Source organism: Caretta caretta, chromosome 11 (genome assembly GCF_965140235.1).
Source record: "Caretta caretta isolate rCarCar2 chromosome 11, rCarCar1.hap1, whole genome shotgun sequence".
NCBI classification, from domain to species: Eukaryota; Metazoa; Chordata; order Testudines; family Cheloniidae; genus Caretta; species Caretta caretta.
In genome coordinates this window covers 46997670-47016731 of record NC_134216.1, presented here as the reverse complement: position 1 = coordinate 47016731, position 19062 = coordinate 46997670, and the positions used below count along the sequence as shown (strand labels likewise).

General features: G+C 41.3%; 1 long non-coding RNA gene across 2 annotated transcripts in view; it reads right to left on the bottom strand.

Moving 5' to 3' along the window:
- Window positions 1-19062, bottom strand: part of LOC142068457 (uncharacterized) — a 63178-nt gene that overhangs the window by 33510 nt on the left and 10606 nt on the right. The window contains exons 2-3 of one of the 2 annotated variants that reach the window (XR_012664284.1): window positions 18098-18442; window positions 5939-7406 (exon numbers count right to left, since the gene is read on the bottom strand). This is a non-coding gene — a long non-coding RNA (uncharacterized LOC142068457). Of the gene's footprint in view, window positions 1-5938; window positions 7407-18097; window positions 18443-19062 lie in introns of those variants that run through there. The other variant, XR_012664285.1, reaches the window with a different exon arrangement.

Below are 19062 nucleotides of genomic sequence, written 5' to 3'. Positions count from 1 at the left end.
GGCCGGAAGCAGTAGCTCTAAGCAACACCAGGGCTAAAAGTGTGTGCCAGGCACTAGCAGACATTTTTGCCAGGGTAGGTTGGCCCTCCGACATCCTCACCGATGCAGGGACTAATTTCCTGGCAGGAACTATGAAAAACCTTTGGGAAGCTCATGGGGTAAATCACTTGGTTGCCACTCCTTACCATCATCAAACAAATGGCATGGTGGAGAAGTTTAATGGAACTTTGGGGGCCATGATACGTAAATTCGTAAATGAGCACTCCAATGATTGGGACCTAGTGTTGCAGCAGTTGCTCTTTGCCTACAGAGCTGTACCACATCCCAGTTTAGGGTTTTCCCCATTTGAACTTGTATATGGCCGTGAGGTTAAGGGGCCATTGCAGTTGGTGAAGCAGCAATGGGAGGGATTTACATCTTCTCCAGGAACTAACATTCTGGACTTTGTAACCAACCTACAGAACACCCTCCGAACCTCTTTAGTCCTTGCTAGAGAAAACTTACAGGATGCTCAAAAAGAGCAAAAAGCCTGGTATGATAAACATGCCAGAGAGCGTTCCTTCAAAGTAGGAGACCAGGTCATGGTCTTAAAGGCGCTCCAGGCCCATAAAATGGAAGCATCGTGGGAAGGGCCATTCACGGTCCAGGAGCGCCTGGGAGCTGTTAATTATCTCATAGCATTCCCCACCTCCAACCGAAAGCCTAAGGTGTACCATATTAATTCTCTAAAGCCCTTTTATTCCAGAGAATTAAAGGTTTGTCAGTTTACAGCCCAGGGAGGAGACGACGCTGAGTGGCCTGAAGGTGTTTACTACGAAGGGAAATGTGCTGGTGGTGTGGAAGAGGTGAACCTCTCCATGACCCTTGGGCGTATGCAGCGACAGCAGATCCAGGAGCTGTGCACTAGCTACGCGCCAACGTTCTCAGCCACCCCAGGACTGACTGAACGGGCATACCACTCCATTGACACAGGTAATGCTCACCCAATTAGGGTCCAACCTTACCGGGTGTCTCCTCAAGCTAAAACTGCTATAGAACGGGAGATCCAGGATATGTTACAGATGGGGGTAATCCGCCCCTCTGAAAGTGCATGGGCATCTCCAGTGGTTCTAAGTCCCAAACCAGATGGGGAAATACGTTTTTGCGTGGACTACCGTAAGCTAAATGCTGTAACTCGCCCAGACAACTATCCAATGCCACGCACAGATGAACTATTAGAGAAACTGGGACGGGCCCAGTTCATCTCTACCTTGGACTTAACCAAGGGGTACTGGCAGGTACCGCTAGATGAATCTGCCAAGGAAAGGTCAGCCTTCATCACACATCTCGGGCTGTATGAATTTAATGTACTCCCTTTCGGGCTGCGAAATGCACCCGCCACTTTCCAAAGACTTGTAGATGGTCTCCTAGCGGGATTAGGAGAATATGCAGTCGCCTACCTTGACGATGTGGCCATATTTTCGGATTCCTGGGCAGACCACCTGGAACATCTACAAAAAGTCCTTGAGCGCATAAGGGAGGCAGGACTAACTGTTAAGGCTAAGAAGTGTCAAATAGGCCTAAACAGAGTGACTTACCTTGGACACCAGGTGGGTCAAGGAACTATCAGCCCCCTACAGGCCAAAGTGGATGCTATCCAAAAGTGGCCTGTCCCAAAGTCAAAGAAACAGGTTCAATCCTTCTTAGGCTTGGCCGGTTATTACAGACGATTTGTACCGCACTACAGCCAAATCGCTGCCCCACTGACAGACCTAACCAAAAAGAAACAGCCAAATGCTGTTCAGTGGACCGGAAAGTGTCAGAAGGCCTTTAACAAGCTTAAAGCGACACTCATGTCTGACCCTGTACTAAGGGCCCCAGACTTTGACAAACCGTTCCTAGTAACCACAGATGCATCCGAGCGTGGTGTGGGAGCAGTTTTAATGCAGAAAGGACCTGATCAAGAATTCCACCCTGTAGTGTTTCTCAGCAAAAAACTGTCTGAGAGGGAAAGCAACTGGTCAGTCACTGAAAAAGAATGTTACGCCATTGTCTACGCTCTGGAAAAGCTACGCCCATATGTTTGGGGACGGCGTTTCCACCTGCAAACCGACCATGCTGCACTGAAGTGGCTTCACACCGTCAAGGAAACTAACAAAAAACTTCTTCGGTGGAGTTTAGCTCTCCAAGATTTTGATTTCGATATCCAACACTTCTCAGGAGCTTCTAACAAAGTGGCTGATGCACTCTCCCGTGAAAGTTTCCCAGAATCAACTGGTTAAAATCGTCCTTGAGATGTGGAAAATATTGTTAGTCTTTATGTACTTGGTAGTATATTTAGAGATGCATGTGTCTTATTAACTCTGTTTTTCCTAGAGCTCCAGGAAGAAATCCCAGCCAGTGTTTCACCCTAGCTGAGATTTGGGGGGCGTGTCATAAATATAAAGGGAAGGGTAAACCACTTTGAAATCCCTCCTGGCCAGGGGAAAGCTCCTCTCACCTGTAAAGGGTTAAGAAGCTAAAGGTAACCTCGCTGGCACCTGACCAAAATGACCAATGAGGAGACAAGATACTTTCAAAAGCTGGGAGGAGGGAGAGGAACAAAGGGTCTGGGTCTGTCTGTATGCTGCTCTTGCCAGAGACAGAACAGGAATGGAGTCTTAGAACTTTTAGTAAGTAATCTAGCTAGGTATGTGTTAGATTATGATTCCTTTAAATGGCTGAGAAAAGCATTGTGCTGAATAGAATCACTATTTCTGTCTGTGCATCTTTTTTGTAACTTAAGGTTTTGCCTAGAGGGGTTCTCTATGTTTTTGAATCTAATTACCCTGTAAGATATCTACCATCCTGATTTTACAGGGGGGATTTCTTTATTTCTATTTACTTCTATTTTTTATTAAAAGTCTTCTTGTAAAAACTGAATGCTTTTTCATTGTTCTCAGATCCAAGGGTTTGGGTCTGTGGTCACCTATGCAAATTGGTGAGGCTTTTTATCCAACATTTCCCAGGAAAGGGGGGGTGCAAGTGTTGGGAGGATTGTTCATTGTTCTTAAGATCCAAGGGTCTGGGTCTGTAGTCACCTAGGCAAATTGGTGAGGCTTTTTACCAAACCTTGTCCAGGAAGTGGGGTGCAAGGTTTTGGGCAGTATTTTGGGGGGAAAGACGCGTCCAAACAGCTCTTCCCCAGTAACCAGTATTAGTTTGGTGGTGGTAGCGGCCATTCCAAGGATAACGGGTGTAATATTTTGTACCTTGGGGAAGTTTTGACCTAAGCTGGTAAAGATAAGCTTAGGGGGTTTTTTCATGCAGGTCCCCACATCTGTACCCTAGAGTTCAGAGTGGGGGAGGAACCTTGACAGAGATGTTGTGTATAAATTACTGCTGCTTCCCCATTTTTATCATTGGTAGTGAGATGGCTTTCAGGAATATCAGATAATGCAATTGTTCTTTCCCATTGCTCTTCCTACTTTTCCATTTCTGCCCTCTGCCCTCCTGCACATTCTTGTGTGCTTATGTTGCTGCCTTTCAGGGTTTTTCCATGCTGATGGAATCATTTTTCACCATGTATGAAGGGTTGTATATGCTTTTTGTTATCTTTTAAATTACTTTTCCACTTTCTGCCATACAGCAAAAAGTAGCAGATGACCTATCTAGGAATCACCTTGGAATTTAGGAATTAGGCATCCAAATGTTTTAGGCCACATTGAAAATCTAAGTCTTAAATTATAATAAACTCCATATCTAAACTATTGCTTTCATCTACCAATTTCTTTGTTAGCCCAGGGATTGCATGCTACTGTGTCGCTTAGCAAAAACCTTGTTCCACAAACATATTATCCTGGACATTTAAATAGCTAACCTTTTCTAATGTTTCTTTTGCAGATTTCATACTAGCATATTCTTGTGTGACTGATTTCTTCTCTTATAAATTTGAGGTGCTTATTAACATATGGAGTGTTTTTGCTTACAAACAGGTTTACCACAGACATGAGCTGAGGTAGAACTAGCTTCTATAAATGCAGCACTTTAGCTAGTCTTTCCAAATTTGCCCTCCTTTGGAATCCAAAAGGTTGTTTTGTTTTGTTTTCTTCCTTTCACCAAAAACATATGCAAAGAAATTCAGCTAGACATGCCTTTTGTATTAAAACAGAGTGAGGCCATGAATCACTTGGTGACACATTAGAGTGATTGGTATCAAAGGATCCCTTAGGGATTTTAGGAAAAGGTAGTTAAGCAATTAATGAAGATATTTAAAATCCTAATATGGCAGAGGCAGTTTTGAAGGCAGCGAGGGATTAATATTTATTTGATTGTCAGATTCTATGCCAAAAGAAAGAGCTGACAGAAGCCACCCTACTCTGAATGCAAAAATGCACAATTTAAAGAGTATTTTATGTGATGACATCATTATATCATGCTTTGTTATAATAGATGGGAAAACAATCTCACCTTAAAGCAGGAATTAACATTGCAGCTTGTCATTGTTTCAGCTGAAAATAATGGCTTCCAATTACCTCAGTATTCTGAGCTTTGTCAGATTGTGTGCAGGACATCTTATACTAGAAGAGAGCATATTGCTGAGAGTGGTGACATGGTTAGCCACACCATTAAATATATATCGCTGTAACTTCCCTGAGATTTTTCAATGGAGTTGTGCTATGATTATCACTTGATTTCCGATGAAGTCATAAAAAGTGTTTTACAGTAACATAATTAATGCCTCCACTAGGTATATGGGGGTGTTGGTAAAATGATGATGTAATAATTAGTGTTATAGTCAAATCATTAATTCCTTCATATTCAGGTGATGACCTTCCCTAGCTCTTGGTGGTGAATCTGTTTTGAAGGTGCTCTCTTGGAGATTCCAGAGCCACTCTGGAGAGCATAGTGTCCAGTTAGATCAAGACAGGGGAAGCACAAGGTAACCATGAGATGGTTATAATCAGTGGTGAGCTGGAGCCGGTTCGCACTGGTTCATGCGAACCTGTTAAATTTTGAAGCTGGTTTAGAACCGGTTGTTAAAGGGGTGGACAAACTGTGGCCCGCGGGACCGTCCTTTCCGTCCCACCTGAGCTCTTGGCTGGGGAAGCTCCCCTAAGAATTTTTACTCACCCAGCGGCACTCTGGGCCTTCGGCGGCACTTCGGCTGCGGGTCCTTCACTCGCTCTGGGCCTTCGGCAGCACTTCGGCGGCAGGTCCTTCAGTGCCGCTGAAGACCCAGAGCAACTGAAGGACGTGCCGCCGAAGTGCCACGGAAGACCTTGAGCAACTGAAGGAACTGGTTCTTCAGCTTCTGGCAGCTCATCACTGGTTATAATCAATGTGATAAGCAATGGTTACAGGACACCAGCTCCCTAAACATAGTATCTGTGATCTCTAAGCCACTGCAGATGTTTCAGATTGTGGGCTAGCTATTTGCACTCACCAGTCTGTGCTCAATCTTTTGGATGTACTTGATGATACAGAAGAGACTTTTTCACTATGAAGTTTTTTTCATCTCTTTTGCAGATAAACTTGTTGAGAACCATGGCTGGTTGCATGAATGTAATATCAAAGAAGAAGGGGCAAATGGGTCATCCTCTTTATTTGAATCTGGTACAGATTTGCTGTCAGAAATTTTGGATGTGCTAAGTGAATGTTACTCAGTTTTTGGTGTGATGGATCCTTTCCTCTCGTGGTTGGTGAAAGCCACTGGGGACAGTTTAGTTCCATTAATGATGAGGATTGTTAATGCCTTCCTGTATGAAGGCAGCTTGCTGGCTACGTTAAAACATGGTAGTTAGGCACTCATTCAAGAAATCATTTCTTGACATGGACAACCTTGCTAATTTCAAACCAATCTGAAACCTTCTCATGTGAGGAAAATTAATGAAAAAGTAGTAATGAAAATTAATGAAAAACTCAGCGACATCCAAATTTCTCCAAAATTCTTTAATCCTTATTACTCTGAACATGGCACAAGAACTACATTGATATAGTATCTTTGGCTAATAATTTCCTCCTGGAAATGAAGAATGCTCAGATATCTATGTTAACACTGATGTCGTTCGACAGCCTTTAACGTGACTGACAACAAGGAAGGGGTGTCTCAATGATGGGGCCTGTCAGGAGTGGACAGGATTACTTTAGAATGGTTCCACTCAGTCCTGTCCAAAAGGACCTGGAAGGTGGAAATGGGCAGTTGCTGATCTTCTCTGGAAGCCATCCCTTTAGGAGTACTGCAAGGTTCCATCTTGTAACTCTCCCAATTTAATGTCCAGGTGAGGCTGCTGGGAGGGACCCTGGGCAAAAATGCTGCTGTCTGTTTTTTCAATCAAACCCAGATTGCTTCCCCAGCTGGCTTAAAATCAATCCAGATAACACAGAGGTAGAAGAGAGGAGCATTGCACAAACTGACAGGTGGAAACTGCTCCCTCAGTAGAAATCATTGCCTTTGATGTCAGTAGTCGGGAATCTCAGGGCTTTATTGAATCCATTGCTAGCGGTTAGATTTTAAAGAGTCAGTGACAGTCCAAAATACATTCTAACAGATTGGCTGGCTGAAATCTGAAGCTTTTCCTCTCTGAAGTGGACCTCATTACAGTTATTCATCCCCTCAGTGTTTGCAGGCTAGATTACGGTTATCCACTTCACAAGGGTGCTACTCGTTCAGCGTTGGAAAATGACATGGAATCTTCTGCTGGTGAGGAATGCAGTCACCTTTTTATAAAGGGGCCAGGTGGCTATGAACATGAGATCTCTGTTCTGAGCTCTTCATTGGACTCCTTTCTGTTTTGGAGTTTAATTCAGCCATAAGTGGCCTTGGATCCAATTTGACTTGTACAGACAGTTAACTGAAATGATCTTTGTTTATCCCTTCATATGAACTTCATAGGGAAGCCAACAGGGACTTCTGGTGGATGGCCTCCATATCTGGAACTGGCTCTCACTAATGGTCTGCCAATTCTCATCCTGGCAACCTTTACTACATGATGCTAAATGCGTCTGTTTTAATTTGTCTTTTAATTTGCAGGGGATTTACTGTCAGTGGGGTAGGACATGTCGGAGTTAGGGGATTGGTAGGGAGTAGTGTTATTGGTTGACAGTTTGTAATGTTTCAGTTTTAATAATTGTTCTTGCACCTAGAGACTTTCTGAATTTCACATTTATAAATTAATGTATAAATGTTTATTAATGTTAATAAAATCCCACGAGCTAGATCCTCAGCTGGTGTTAATCGGCATAGTTCTTTTGAAGTTCCCCATAGTCCATGGAGTTACTATGACTTTCCCCAAATGACAATCTAGCAGCTTATGTTTAAAATGTAAAATTTCTTTCATCAGCTAGAGCTGATGGCCATAGATTTTTTTCCCATAAAGTCCCATACATTACATCAGTGGAGATATGTGGTCCTCTTGTCATATACCTGCAACCTGGGTCCTGCAATCCTGCCAAAGAGTTCAGTATTAGTTTGCCTTTACAGAGACTGAACCAGGTTTACAGTTAATATTAACTCCTCGATAACTATTTTAAATTAGTTTAATACAAACTAAGAAGAAGCTGTGATTGTAAACATTAATTCATCTAAAAGGATTAGGATTGGTAACTCAACTGATTGAGGAAAGAATCGATAACAACAGAAGTGAAAAAGCTGAGTGTCAAAAATTCTCACTAGATCAAGAACCTTACATAATAATCATGAGACAGATTTTTTTTAAAGCTTCTGTTTAGCATACAACAGATTTTGGGGCGGGGGGTACCTTGACTTCATTATACTTACTACTTAAATGCATTTATTTTCAATATGTTGATTTAAGTAGACAGCTAATGATGGCAAGTTTTAAATGCAACAGACATATAGGTATGTTTGTTTTAGTGTGGAGAAAGCAGCTTTGCATATCCTTATGTTTTAATCGGTTGCCTGAAATACCTAAAGTTTGTCAATAAGGATAACAATCATGGTAAATTTAGTAACTCCCACACTACGCAACCCTCATAGGATCATGTGCTAATGAAGAAGATGCTCTAATGCCCACCGAATGTAACACCTTCCAATTAGCACTCCCCAACATGAATACTAACATTAATGTTAAACAGCGAAGACAAAAATGGGTATCAATTCACATAATAGAAAATAATTGATGAAGTTGGAGGGTGTGATTATTTGTGATTACTTTACAGTCATGCACAGAAAGTAGGAGAACCCCAGTTAGTAGCTAATCTCTGGCTACCTCTTTGAAGATAATGAAATTGGCTTCCTACTGATGATTATTCATTAACAATTAATTCTTTCTTGGAGATCTGCTTCATTTTCAGCTTCTCACCACAAACATGCAATGGAATAATTACAAGTGGAAATGAAAAAGCAATTAGTGGCAGATAATGCCAACATCTGATTAAAAAACAGTAGAACAGATTAGCAGTTCAGTGACTGCAAGTCTGCTGCCTTCAGCAGGGAGATGTAAGTTACTCACCAATATTGCAATTCAAGCTGTGTTTCTCTTTTATTGCTTCCCCTACATCGTGATCTGCCACATGCAATGCTCTTTTATTCTAGGGGGTATTGGTTTGTTGTAAATACTTTTTTTAAAGATTAAGTATTAGTTGAAATAGTTTGTTGTCCTACATGCTGAGGCTCTTTCAAAAAAAATAATAATCAATGTAAAAAGGTAGTTAAAACAAGTCATTCAGGGGGCAAGCAAATGTACTCAAGGGATTTTAAGATAGATCGTAGGAGACAAAGATCCTTGGGAATTATAAAAAATAGAATGTTTGTTATAAAATAGAGAACACAATGTGATGGTTGTCGTTAGCCACTATGCTGTCGCTAAGCTAACTGGTGGTTTAGATCTTGCATTCTGAGCCCACAAAATCCAACAGAAGCACAGAAGGAGACACTGGTACAATGTGTAATGTTATTATTTATATTATAGTAAGAGCTAGAGGTCCAATATGCTAAACACTGTACAAACATGTAGCAAGAAGTGCAGGAAGCCGAGAATTGAACCTAGTGGCCCCATCCATTGCCTTAATCACAAGACTAAATCACCATTCTTCCATTGATTTTATTTTCCTTTTCGGTACCAAAAAATAATTGCCATTGTCACCATTACCATAGCTATGCAGAGCTTCAACTACTCTCCGAAACACACTAAAACACAATGTTATGGATTAAGTTTTTTCATTGTTGTTGTTTTGTGTTTTTAGTACTAATCCAGAGAGCTGGAGTAGTGAGCAGTTCTTTAAGGCATGGTATGAAAGAGAAAGTAATTATAAAACAGCCATTAAAAATATAGCTCATTGGGCTTCATGCAGGCTGAATTTTATGTTTTCAAAAAGATTTACGATAGACTATTTTTCTTTTTCAAATTTTTGTTTTTTGCATGTATGGAGTGGGAAGGAAAAATGCCCTCAGTGAATTTAGGTTCTGCAGGGGAATTAGTGGTTTTTTTGTTTCAGAAGATGAACAATAATAAATAAAGGAAAATGTGCAATCTAAACTCATTGCTTACATTAAGGTCCTTCTCTCACCTGGGTAAAGAAGTGTCTATTGTCTGTTATGATAATAGGACCTACAAATTTACTCTAATTGTGAGCTCACCTGTCAAAGCATGTGGGAGTTCATAAGATGTTACAATAACTGATCATAACAAATGTTGATGAGAAAAGGTATGACACAGAGATGGAAAGACTAAATTAGTCCAAACAAAAAGATATGGTTCAAAGACTATGTTAAAATCATGCTTAGTAAAAACAGAAGATGTGAAACCAGAAATTAATGAACCAATATTAAATGTGTCAAATATTAGGTGCAGTTTGTGGATAAAATAATGAGGGGATGGGCTATTCCACCCACCATTCCTTTTTTGCGTCCTTAAAGAAAGTAAGTTTTGGGGGAAAATAGAGACGAACAGACAGAAGCTACTGGAGCAAGTTTCAACATCATGGCTGCCTCTTCTACCATTTTATGGGACCCTGACCCTCATCGTCCTAATCCCGAGGGATGTCCTGACCAGGTTGGGCCAGAGAGAGGGATCCAGATGACATCACCCCCTCTACCAACTCCAGCTGAATCCCATACACCATCTCAGATGAAACAGAATTGGACTTGTTAACAGTAGCTCCAGCCCATCTAAGCTAACTTCTTTTTTACCCAAAAGAACAGTGATTACCACATTAGATACTAACTAAGAAAGAAACTATCATACAAAGGGTTTTTTTCCTTCTAAACCTCTCTCCATGTTGCCTCTGCCTCTTGCACGTTACTTACCTCTACTCCATCCACCTGCTCCTTCTCCCCCATCTCCTTCTGGCTGCTAACTTCCATTTTTTCTCTGCCTTCCTGCCTCCCTACTGCCAAGCCTTTCTTTCCCTGCTGCTTCTCCCCCACCAGCCCCTTTCACTGGCATGGATAGCTATACACCACAGTGTGGATGCAGCCTGCTTTTCACTGCAGTGTGTAGCTACACATATCCTACCTGTCACCCCAAGTGCTGGTAGATCATTGTCATGGAGTATATGTACCCTGTGCTGGCTCAGCAACTAGGGGGTTAATGCAGGTACTGCCAGCCAAGATGACTAGCAGCCTCATAGGAGCAGGGAGGATAAAAGAGCTGGGAAGCAGATGGGGCAGCTTCCAGGGGAGCAAGCAGGCTGGAGAAGGGAGCTCCTGCTAGAAAGCTGCTAAAAAGCTCAGAGACAGCACCCTAGGAGGGGAGGACTGGACCAGCAGGCTGAAGAGCATACAGAAAGCAGAGGAGGTGGGAAGGAGCTTAGGGTATAGAACTGTAGGACTGGAAGGGACCTCGAGAGGTCATCCAGTCCAGTCCCCTTCACTCGTGGCAGGACTAAGTATTATCTAGACCAGTGCTTTTCAAGCTATCTGATGTGGGGGACAGGCAATTTTTTTTCCCAATGTGCGCGCAGACCGGCAGCCGACAGCTCGTGGACCGGCACCAGTCCGCAGACCACCACTTTGAGTAGCACTGATCTAGACCATCCCTGACAGGTGTTTGTCGAACCTTCTCTTAAAAATCTCCAATTATGGAGATTCTACAGCCTCCCAAGTCAATTTATTCAAGTGCTTAACCACCCTGACAGTTAGGAAGTTTTTCCTAATGTCCAACCTAAACCTCCCTTGCTGCAATTTAAGCCCATTGCTTCTGGTCCTATCCTCAGACGTTCACAAAAACATTTTGTTCTTCCTCCTCCTTCTTGAGGCCTAATCAGCACAGAGTAGAGCGTAAGAATTACTTCTCATGTCTTGCTTACAACATTCCTGCTAATACATCCCAGAAGGATGTTTGCTTTTTTTGCAACAACGTTACACTGTTGACTCATGTTTAGCTTGTGGTCCACCATAACTCCCAGATCCCTTTCCGCAATACTCCTTCCTAGGCAGTCATTTCCCATTTTGTATGTGTGCAACTGATTGATCCTTCCTATGTGGAGTACTTTGCATTTGTCCTTAATGAATTTCATCCTATTTACTTTAGACCATTCCTCTAGTGCGACAAGATCATTTTGAATTTTAATCCTACCCTCCGAAGCACTTGAAACCCTCCCAGCTTGGTATCACCCGCAAACTTTATACCTTTTCTAAATCATTGATGAAGATACTGTACAGCACCGGACCCAGAACTGATCCCGGGGGGACCCCACTCATTATGCCCTTTCAGCATGACTGCAGGGATTTCCCTACACCCCCCTGAATTCCCCCAACTCCCCCCCCCGAGTTTTGTGAACTAGTTACATGCAGTGTTGCCAATTTAGTGATTGTTTAGAAATTTGAATTGAAATTGAAATATTAATACACACATTAAAAGCATATAAAGTGTATGATAAAATATGTGAATCTGGAAAAGCATAATAGATTTGAAAAGTATGAACATAGACTAGCTTCCTTATACAGCTGTTGTTTTTTATGACAGTGTCAGTGCATTCATTTCAGAGATCTTGGCCAATCTAATAATTTCAAATTATGATTTGTAAGCAAAGTCTAAATGATCTCTTCCTGACAGCTAGTGATGAGCTGGGGGGAAAGGCTTCAGGACCAGATTGTATTTACATTCACACTTATTTTAGCCTCTTCTGGTACTACCTCACTTTCACTGGTATTCACTATGTTAGACGTCCAATCTCCACCAACCTTCTTGGTGAAAACTGAAACAAAGAAGTCATTAAGCACCTCTGCCATTTCCACATTTTCTGTTATTATTCCCCCTCCCTCTTGCCACTGAGTAACAGGCCTACCCTGAGCTTGGTCTTCCTCTTGCTTCTAATGTATTTGTAGACTGTTTTCTTGTTACCCTTTATGTCTCTAGCTATTTTGATCTCGTTTTGTGCCTTGACCTTTCTAATTTTGTCTCTACATACTTGTGTTATTCGTTTATATTCATCCTTTGTAATTTGACCTAGTTTCCACTTTTTGTAGGACTCTTTTTTGATTTTTAGATCATTGAAGATCTCCTGGTTAAGCCAGGGTGGTCTCTAGCCACACGTCCTATCTTTCCTATGCAGTGGAATAATTTGCTCTTGTGCCTTGGCGACACCGTCTTCGCAGCCAGGCATTCACCTCCAGGATGCATCTGTCTCTGCCTGGGCCCCTACCCTTGACCGTAAGGATCGAAGAGAACATGGCTAGAGTCATCAAGGCCTGATTTGGCTTAGGGGTGCTGAGCTGGAACCCAGTGGATTGGCGGGCCTGGGTTCTCCTACCAACCTCTGAGGGACTTAAGAATGGAGGGGGGTTTCAGACCTCCTGGGCACGAGGAATTGACTGACAGTCCTTCCAGACTGAGGGAGCTCAGGTACAATCCTCTGCCTGGCCAGAGCAGGTGCCATGGCACTGACACACTAGCTCACACTCTTGAAATAGTCAGTCTGGTCAGCCAACTTTGCCATTATAGAAACTCTCTGTATTGCTCAAGTAAAGAATTGTGTAGCCACCAATTTTCTCACATTTAGAAAACTCATTTTAGGGCGATCTTACTCAGGCCACAGGAAAAAGCTTACTTTGCATGCAAAACTCACATGGGACTCCTTTTAGCCATTGTATTGATTACAGTCTTCTGCAGAGAGTAATAGGAATTTGTTCTGAATGAGTGAGCCTCACTTGTATAAGATATGAGTGAGCCTTACAGGGTGTGTGTGTGTGTGTGTGTGTATGAGTATAATTTCTTGCAGTAGGAATGTGAAGCTATGTTCTTCAGAATAATGGATAAACTTGAATATCTCTGTATTTATGTTTGTGTTTATGATTTTCCTGGGCTATTTTTATCAGCGAGTGATTTATGAGTTATTAAAAGCATAAGATCTGGGGGTTTCATGTTGTTGCTATCCAGAAATTGGAGTAACCTTAAAAGACTGGATTGAGTATATTTTCCCCCCATAAATAGTTCCCCAAAGCATTGAAAATTAAATCTTTGAAAAACATGAACCGAATACAACTATACACAGATACACAAATGTCTATACATCAATAATTTCTGTATACAGCTTTGCTGTTATGAAAGCTTCTTCTGGGAAAGAGGAGGAAGGACAGTAGGAACATGATGATGTATTTCACATAAGGGTGAAACCACAATTTTTATTAGTTCCTTTTTCTGGGATTTTGTCTCTTTTAGCCATGTATGAAACTTGGCTGCAGTGGAATGAGTTGATGACATTTCTCAGATATAGAAGAGACATTGCAATTGTTGAGAACTATTTCCTGGATAAGGTTGTGTGCTAACAGGTTTTGATGAACTGGAATGGAATCTCGGCCCAAACTACTGAAAGAGCACAAGGCTGCTGCATTCAGGGCAATGGACAAACATTCTTAAGGCAAAATCTTGCTTTCATATATGCAGGCATCTCCTAGTATCATCTTTGAGACTTGTGCATTGCATTTATATCCTTTTGGGGAAAAATTGCCTTAATGTGCCATGCAGACAAAAGTAGAGGATTGGGCCAAAAGAAATTTGATGAGGTTCAACAAGGACAAGTGCAGAGTCCTGCACTTAGGATGGAAGAATCCCATGCACTGCTACAGGCTAGGGACTGAGTGATTAGGCAGCAGTTCTGCAGAATAGGACCTAGGGGTTACAGTGGACAAGAAGCTGGATATGAGTCAAGAGTGTGCCCTTGTTGCCAAGAAGGCGAACAGCATTTTGGGCTGTATAAGTAGGAGCATTGCCAGCAGATCGAAGGATGTGATCATTCTCCTCTATTTGGCATTGGTGAGGCCTCATCTGGAGTACTGTGTCCAGTTTTGGGCCCCACACTACAAGAAGGATGTGGAAAAATTGGAAAGAGTCCAGCAGAGGGCAACAAAAATTATTAGGGGGCTGGATCACATGATTTATGAGGATAGGCTGAGGGAACTGGGATTATTTAGTCTGCAGAAGAGAAGAATGAGGTATGAATTTGATAGCTGCTTTCAACTACCTGAAAGGGGGTTCCAAAGAGGATGGATCTAGGCTGTTCTCAGTGGTGGCAGATGACAGAACAAGGAGTAATGGTCTCAAATTGCAGTGGGGGAGGTTTAGGTTGGATATTCAGAAAAACGTTTTCACTAGGAGGGTGGTGAAGCACTGGAATGGGTTACCTCGGGAGGTGGTGGAATCTCCTTCCTTAAGGTCAGGCTTGACAAAGCCCTGGCTGGTATGATTTAGTTGGGGATTGGTCCTGCTTTGAGCAGGGGGTTGGACTAAATGACCTCCTGAGATCTCTTCCAACCTTGATATTTTATGATTCTATGTTACACAACTAGAAAAGCTCAGCAACACAACACAGCTATTCTACAGAGACAGCCACCTAAACAACAGCTTCTGTAAACAATTTGCCTCAATGTGTCAGAATATTAACACGTACTGCAGGGTTTCTCCTCTTTCCTTACCAGGTGAGTGTTTTCAGTCTCTATTACTGCAGCAAATCTACGCCATAGTCCTGTAATGTTTACGTTCTTAGCGATATTAGGTATTTTTAAAATTCCAAAAAACTAATCTTGAAAGCAATAAAACCCAACCTCCGTTAAGTAAGTGTTAATGCATAGGCTGTACTCACCAGCCCCTGGGATCTGGGGTCAGTCAGCTGCTTAACCTTTCCAGCTTCTAGGGGAAGCACATGCTGCTCATTTCTGAAGTAGCAGTAAAGGCTACTCCCCACATGCCACCTAAACCTTTGTCCACCTCATGCAGGGAATGGCTGAGGAAAATCCACCAATTGGCTGCTACAGTTCTGTTTCCCTATCCCCATGTGGCTTAAGGGAAAAGCCAGAATGTGTTAAGATTTTATTTGTAAAGTTTTCCCCATCTTCTTCTGTAAGAGTATTCTCTCTCCAACTGCATCCCTGGCCCAGCTAGCTTCAGATCACTGGGAACGTCTACTCTTGTCTCCCACCTTCTCCACGCAAGTACTTCAAATACATTTTACCCAAATGAAGTACTTAGGCCTGATCCAAAGCCCATCTACATCAATGAGCATCTTTCCACTGATTTCACTAAAAGATTCAGATCGTGCCCCCAAAACCACCTAGAATCTGTATAACTCACAAAGCTTTGTCAGTTTTCCATCATAGTCTTTTCTTGTGTATTGTATCCCCATTCTGTACCCTTTGTCTGTGTGTGTGTTTAGACAAGGAATGCCTCTGTTCTATATTTATACATTGCCACCCTAGCACAATAGGATCCTGATCCCAACTGGGGTCTTTGGGTGCTACCATAACATAAGTATTTACTATTATGATGACTACGTATACTGCTAACCTCATTGTAGTGGTCTCAAAGAAAAGATAGGACAAGATTCAATTACTATACTTCAGAAACACTCTTTCACCTAAAATGTGCCTCACAATGAAGCTCTAATAACAAGCCAAAGACTGTTAAAATGCTTTTCTCTCTTTCTCTGTCTGGCATCTGATAAAATTAAACAAAACTATTTTGTCCACCCTTGACGAATCAGTCCTTAGAACGGGGGATGGAAGAGGTAAAGCATTTATTGAAAATCGGTTGCAAATGAACTTGGAAAGAATGTAATGAAACTTTATGAACAACTTTTTCCCATAAAGCTTTCACTATTGGTATATAGACAATGTAAGTGTGAGATTGTAGGGTGTAACTGTAAAAAGAGGGCTCTTACAATGAGGTGTAAAAGACTTAGAATTTAAGAAAAAAAATGTATTATTTCATTAATTGCTTGGAAGAATGTAAGAGAAAAATATTCTAGATATTTTACATGAAATCAAGCCTGATGATGATAAAAATAAAATAAAATTGTGGATTACTTTGTCTGAAATGTGACAGAAGCCCAGTAAAGAGACTAATTGAGATAACCAATAAAGATAACCAATAAGAGATAACCAATAAAAGTAGCAGCATATAAAATTTGCTAATATTCGTATTGGGTTTTTGTTGTTTTGTTTTACCCTAGCAAACCATTGTGATTTAGATGTAAAGGAATATTAACAAATCAGATGCCTTTTCCTTGTGTCTGATGTTAGGGACTAATGAGTTTATTGAGCCAGGTAGTTCCCTGGTGAGTATAAATGCATATAAGTCAGCACAGTTCAGTGAAATTGCCAAGCAGTGAGGGGGCCTATAAATGAACTAGCATGAAGACAGCATTACCCAATGAAGGGATGATCACTTTAGCCTAGGTCCCTTACAGCAGGACTTCAAAAACAGGGCACATTGCACCAGGTGTGCTATATTAGGCTGTAGACAAGTACTTTAGCATCAAGTGTCTGGTATAAATGTATACTGGAGAGGCATAGCTCATTACAGAAACAATTTAATCCTGCGCTGAAGGACCACACAAGGCACTATGTACCACTTAAGATCCTCTGATTCCTGAGATAAGTAAGAGATAAGTCCTGAGATAAGCAAGTGGTGCATAGAGGTTTCTACACATCCCCTATGATCTGCAGGTCTATCACCCTTGTGCATGGACATCAAATCATAAACAAATGCAATCAGATAATATGACCTCCAGTTTCCTGCTGTCATAGCACATGCAAAGTGAAATTCTGTACTGGGACTAGTGTCGTTTAATATATTTTTATTAGTGGAACAAAGAGTAAGCAATGAGACATTAAAAATTGGAAGAAGGTACAAAATTGTTTAGGTTAGTCAAGGCCAGAGAAGACTAAGAGGGACTTCAGAGAGACCCAAGATAGGAAGGAAAATGCAAAATAATGCATGTTGGAAAGAATAATTTTAATTCATGTACCTTGCTGGATTCTAAATTTTTCTGTAACACTCAGGAAAAAGATGTGATCACCGCTAAGAACAGTTAGTCACATTGCTTAATACATGACTAGAAGGCACTCAGTGATGAATGCAGCATAAGAACCTTATCTATATAAAATGGAATAGAATTGTGGGCAGCTCAATGAATGCCATTGATCACTGTGAAGTGACTCCATCTCTCTGTTTTTGAGAAATTGCTGTTATTGAGAAGGTGAAGTTGGAATGCCTTTCCCAGAAGGTATATAGTGTTAAGGTAGTGGCCTGGAAAACTTATAGTCCATATATCTCTCTGGTTGAGATACTGAATGAATCTGATGATAACAGGGATAAAGCTAGAATTTAAAATCAAGGTTTATTGGAGTCTAAGGAGAGAGAGAGCAAGAATTGGAGACTGAAGCCCAGTCAAGGTTGAAAAGTGTGCAGTAGAGCTGGGCAGGAACCGAATGTTTTGGGGTTTTTTGCTAGGAAAATTTCATGACTTTGAATTTTTCAGACATTTGCAAACAAAGTGAAAAGAAAATTGTTTAAAATTTTCCACAAAATGAAATGTAGGGGAAAAAATAGTTTCTGGTTGACAGAAACATTTCATTTTGATACAATTGAAACATTTTATTCCAGTGTTGACCCTTTTTATTTTATATAAAATGTGCACATATAGAAATGAAAAGTCATTTCAAATTGGAGAATCACAAAATTCTTTTGAAAACGTTCACTTTCTCAATAACAACAACATTTTGACCTTATCTGAATGCTATGTTCCATTTTTTGTTTTGTTTTTTAAGTTAATCAAAATCAACAAACGGTCACCAAAATGCCATTTTCCGTTGGAAAAATTTTCTATCTGAAAATGTCTGACCAGCTCTTGTGCACAGGGCATCTCAGGGTGGTGTGCAAAGGTGATTTAAACTTACTTTCCACTGCTCTGATCCTGGAGAGTCTTTGTGCCAGGCTGCTCCCCTGATCTGATTTAGAGTAGCCTGAGGGCTGCTGTAACTTGTACTGGCTGTCAGTGGCCTCAGAGGGCTGAATCAGCAGGCACCAGGAAACTGTCTCTGTCAGCAGCAAGGAGAGTTGTGGAAGAGCTGGCCCAGGAGCTACTTACTATGACAGCTCAGATAGCCACCAGAATCTGGCCCGTAGTTTCTCTTTTCTGTTTTTGTTGTTCTGTTTCTCTGTTTCTTTTTAAGATGTGGCTGCTGAAGTTTTTAACATCTGCTCTGTTCCTGGCTCAGTTTCTCTCAGTGCAGCAACACTTCCTGTTGACAAAAAAAAAAAAGAGAGCCCTCTTAGCCCCAGAACTGTGTGTTTCATGCTGGTAAAACCACTGTAGCAACAAAAGGAGATGGGCTCTTACCATAAGAAAATGAATTGCCCCAGAATTATTTTCCTGTTTTAGACTTTAGCCTAAAAGTTTTCAAAGCCACCTAAGGCATTTGGAAGCCTAATTTCCAAATAATATGAAAGAGAATTGAATGTCTAAATCTGTCCCAGGAGTATTTGAAAATCTTAGCACTACTCTTCCATAGGAAAGGTACATTGATGTCGAGGAGCAGCTCTGTGAGCTGACACTTTCTTCAGTGATTATTATATTGTGCAAGGGTCAGAGTGGATTATTATGGATGTTTGTATATTTTTGGGAGTCTTGAAGAAACTCAACTCTTTTTTGAGACTGGGAGGGAAAATGAGTGTATATAAAGGCCTGGTTGATTCTTTAGATCTGGTTTTTACTAAGTTAATCAAACAGCCTGTTTGGGTCACTCCTTTTTTGTAAAAAGAAAAGGAGGACTTGTGGCACCTTAGAGACTAACAAATTTATTTGAGCATAAGCTTTCGTGAGCTACTGCTCCCCTAACCCTGCATCCCATGCAAGCTGAGC